Source organism: Schistocerca cancellata, chromosome 4 (genome assembly GCF_023864275.1).
Source record: "Schistocerca cancellata isolate TAMUIC-IGC-003103 chromosome 4, iqSchCanc2.1, whole genome shotgun sequence".
In the NCBI taxonomy this organism is placed as follows: domain Eukaryota; kingdom Metazoa; phylum Arthropoda; class Insecta; order Orthoptera; family Acrididae; genus Schistocerca; species Schistocerca cancellata.
This window is the reverse complement of record NC_064629.1, coordinates 165,729,274-165,734,169: the sequence shown is the minus strand read 5'-3', so window position 1 is coordinate 165,734,169 and position 4,896 is coordinate 165,729,274. Positions and strand designations below refer to the sequence as shown.

The 4,896-nt window shown below is 44.3% G+C and overlaps 1 pseudogene; it reads left to right on the top strand.

The window, feature by feature from the left end:
• The first annotated feature begins 3,924 nt into the window (after positions 1 to 3,924).
• LOC126185757 (5S ribosomal RNA) lies at positions 3,925 to 4,042 on the top strand (annotated as a pseudogene).
• The last annotated feature ends 854 nt before the right edge of the window (positions 4,043 to 4,896 follow it).

The window sequence follows — 4,896 nt, the reverse complement described above, 5'->3', positions numbered from 1 at the left end:
CACCTCACTGCAAGATATGGATCTATTTGAAGTGTCTTACTAAGGGAAACGATGTACATAAGTGACTGTTGTAGAACTAAATTATCTAGCTTGAAAACTTCATACATTAAAATGACGATGGGGGGATCAATACTAAAACTATAAATGAAGCTTGATTTCAATAAAATTCTAAGGATAGATGGCTGAATGCGTACAAAGGATAATGTATTGATCAGGCTCATTTTTTTATGCTACTCCTCAATGACAGTTGCGAAGGGCAATTAGCAGTATCGTCGAGCAATGTACGGTACAGAAAATTACTTGCAACAAATGTCTGGGTCTCGTGGATCGTTGAACTGTTTACAAGGACAAACGGTGTATTCTTGTCATAAATGTGTGCTAGTTGCATCAGGCTGTGCCACTCTGCTCACACCTGGGATGAAACGTGAATGACATCGCTATCGCTTAGGTTCAGTTTCTCTTCCCTTTGAATGTTAGCCAATTGATGCACCTATATGAAAGTGATAAAAGTTTTTACAGCACGTTCTCAAGACCCCAGTAGCTACTTTCAGAAACCCGAAGGTTTCCTCTCCCGCTCTCTTGTAACTCACGTCATCCTTAAAAGCTAATGGACGTTGAGAAATGTCTGCTACATCAAATTCAGTTAAGCAACTCTGACGTGTAGCTTGTATCCGGGATAGATCTCACGCTTGTAGGAGCAAGAAAGCGCCAGATCGTGCACAGGGTACACTCTCGCTTTACGTTAAAGTGATGCCTCACAGATTTTTTTCTCTGTTAGAAAATTTATTTCTGTACCTCTTCTTTGAATGAATATGACGCACAGTCAGTTTCAAACAATGGGTTACCCCCTATCTCCAATCGTAGTGTAGCTATTGTAAGTTGTATACACTATGTGATCAAAAGTATCCGTACACATGGCTGAAAATGATTTACAAGTTCGTAACGCCCTCCATCGGTAATCCTGGAATTCAGTATGGAGTTGGCCCACCCTTAGCCTCGATGAAAGCTTCCACTTTCGCAGGCATACGTTCAGTCAGGAACTGGAAAGTTTCTTGGTGAATGGCTGTCCATTCTTCACGGAGTGCTGCTCTGAGGAGAGGTATAGATGTCGGACGTTGAGGCCTAGCAGGAAGTCGGCGTTCCAAAACACCCCAAAGGTGTTCTACAGGATTCAGTTCAGGACTCTGTGCAGGCCAATTCATTACAGGGATGTTATTGTCGTGTAACCACTCCGCCACAGGCCGTGAATTATGAACAGGTGCTCGATCGTGTTGAAAAATGCAATCGCCATACCCGAATTGCTCTTCAACAGTAGGAAGCAAGAAGGTAGGGTTAGTTAATATTTCAGAAGTTAAAAACCAATAAGTGTATATAGCTGCCCATTGTAATTAGAGTATGGCTGTAGCTCACGACTTAATATACTGTAATTAGCTGCTAATTGTAACTAATATTAGAAAGTAAGACCCACTAATCAAATAAGGTGGTGGGTTATGATGTATAAATATTATTATTGATGGTAAATAAAGATTTCTTTTTTTTTTAATAAAAAAAAGAAGGTGCTTAAAACATCAGTGTAGGCGTGTGCAGTGATAGTGCCACGTAAAACGACAAGAGGTGCAAGCCCCCACCATGAAAAACACGGCCACACCATAACACCAACGCGCCGGCCGGTGTGGCCGTGCATCAGTGTAGGCGTGTGCTGTGATAGTGCCACGTAAAACAACAAGAGGTGCAAGCCCCCTCCATGAGAAACACGACCACACCATAACACCAGCGCGCCGGCCGGTGTGGCCGTGCGGTTCTAGGCGCTTCAGTCTGGAACCGCGTGACCGCTACGGTCGCAGGTTCGAATCCTGCCTCGGGCATGGATGTGTGTGCTGTCTTTAGGTTAGTTAGGTTTAAGTAGTTCTAAGTTCTAGGGGACTGATGACCACAGATGTTAAGTACCATAGTGCTCAGAGCCATTTGAACCCATAACACCAACGCCTCCGAATTTTACTGGCAGATGACGTTCACCGGGCATTCGCCATACTCACACTCTGCCATCGGATCGACATATTGTGTATCGTGATTCGTCGCTCCACACAACGTTTTTCCACTGTTCAATCATCCAATGTTTACCCTCCTTACACCAATCGAGGCGTCGATTGGCATTTACCGGCGTGATGTGTGAGTTATGAGCAGCCGCTCGACCATGAAATCCAAGTTTTCTCACCTCCTACGTAACTGTCATAGTACTTGCAGGGGATCTTGATGCAGTTTGGAATTCCTGTGTGATCGTGTGGATAGACGTCTGCCTATTACACATTACGGCCCTCTTCAACTATCGACGGTCTCTGTTAGTCAATTGACGAAGGCGGCCTGTACGCTTTTGTACTGTACGTCTCCCTTCACGTTTCCACTTCACTATCACATCGGAAAAAGTGGACCTAAGGATGTTTAGGAGTGTGGAAATCTCGCATACAGACGTATGGCACGAGTGACACCCAATCACCTGACCACGTTCGAAGTCCGTGAGTTCGGCGGAGCGTCCCATTCTGCTCTTTCTAATGATACTGAGTTCGCTGATATGGAGTACCTGGCAGTAGGTGGCAGCACAATACACCTAATATGAAAAACGTATGTTTTTGAGTGTGTCCGGATACTTTTGATCACATAGTGTATGTAGTTTACAATATATATTTTGAAATTTTTCCTCACGAATGTTTCAGAAGTTCTTCGTTCTCAGTTAGACTTTGAATAATGTATTACGTCTTTCTAGTAATTGTAATTTCAGTCGTAAACATGATTAAATATATTGGTTTCTATAAATTATGGAAAGGTCACAAATAAAGTATTACAGTGTCATAGAGATACCTTGATTGGTACACCACTTCCTGTAAAATATTTATTCTGCATACACAATTACATAACAGACATTATGTATCATCTAATTCTACTTTTAACCACAGATATCTTCAGATCAGAAACTGACAGAGCAGTTTACCTAGTACCTCACTGCATGCTGAGGAAAGTTTATCAAATAAACTCTGTTAATGTGTATTCCTCAATATGCTGTTGAGTCAGTTTGTGACCTGGAGATGACTATGTTAATCACTGAGGCCAGCATAGCCAATAAAAATTATGTTATTATTTTTGAGGAATAAACATTTTATAAAAGATGACACTGTGCGTTATTGCCATAGAGCTACAATATGCTTACGTTGTCTGTACACAGAAGAAAACAACATATTTGAGAGTAAGACTGCAGTCGGTATTTCGAGCAATAGCGGATAACCGATAGTCAAATGCACGATGTACCGGACGAAATGCGATGGAGAGTGGGCCGTCGTATTTTGGTGAATCAGAGGCAGGTGAGAGCGACGAAGAGGTGGAAACATGGTAAACTGATTATCTAGTTTCTGTTGATGAACTGTCAGCAATTTCTAATCACAGGTACGGCATCAAGAAGGTTCAGTCGAAGACGGAGGAAAGAGCGCAGCAATGAATACACCTGTACCAGAATTAAGATGACCTCTACCTGATCCCAACTGCAAGGGTTTAGACTTTTCGCGAACACTGGACAGATGATATCGTCCATAAAATATTATGAAGGCAGCACGCGCGCTTGCTGATCAAATGTATCTGCACGACCTACTTAATGAGGAAATGACCACTAGGTGTCACGAGAGGACTCGCCAGTATCGAATGAGGCGAGGTGTATTGTGTTGTCGGCAGAGGAGCAGTAAAGAGGCAGAATGGGTCTGTCTAGAGATCATCGTAACTTTCAACGTGGAATAATCGTTGGATGCTATCTAAGTAACGTTCTATTAAGGAAACTGCGATCCTTCTAAAGCTGTCCAAGCCGACTGTTGGAGATGTGGTTGTCAAGTGGAAACGCGAAGGAACAGCCGCAGGTAAATAAAGACGAAGCTGATCTCGTGTGGCAACGGCCTTGCCGCAGTGGATACACCGGCTCCCGTCAGATCACCGAAGTTAAGCGCTGTCGGGCGAGGCCGGCACTTGGATGGGTGACCATCCGGGCCGCCATGCGCTGTTGCAATTTTTCGGGGTGCACTCAGCCTCGTGATGCCAATTGAGGAGCTACTCGACCGAATAGTAGCGGCTCCGGTCAAAGAAAACCATCGTAACGACCAGGAGAGTGGTGTGCTGACCACACGCCCCTCTTATCCGCATCCTCATCTGAGGATGACACGGCGGTCGGATGGCCCCGGTAGGCCACTTGTGGCCTGAAGACGGAGTGTTTTTTTTATCTAGTGTAGTGAATGACGGGGGCCGCCGAGCACTGTTGAGGGTGTGGGTAAAAAATAGCATGAAATCAGCGGAAGGAATGACTCGTGAATTGCAAAGTGCTACCAGCAGTCCATCTAGCACAATGACGGTGAGCTGGAGTTAAAAAGAATTGGCTACAATGGACGAGCATTTCCTCATCAGGCGCAAATTTCTGCAATCAACGCTGAGAGACGCTTGAGGTGGAGTAAACAGCGACGCCACTGGACAGTGGATGATTCGAAATGAGTGACTTACACAGTGATGAGTTACACTATACCCTGTTACGATCCAATGGAACGGTTCAGGATTGGCGAATGCCTGGAGAACGTTGTGTGTGTTGTGCCAACAGTGAAGCATGGAGAAGATGGTGTTATTACGGTATGGAGATGTTTCTCGTAGGTAGGGTGTGATCCACTTATTGCGATTAAGAAAACGCTAAATGTGGAAGTATATGAACACATTTTAAAGCATGGTTTACTGCATACAACAGAGAAACAGTTCGAAGACGATGACTGTTTGTATCAGGATGACAATGCACCCTGTCATAAAGTAGCGTCTTCAAATGGACTGACTTGCCCAGAGTCCCGATCTGAAACCAATGGAACACCTTCGGGTTCCGTTAGA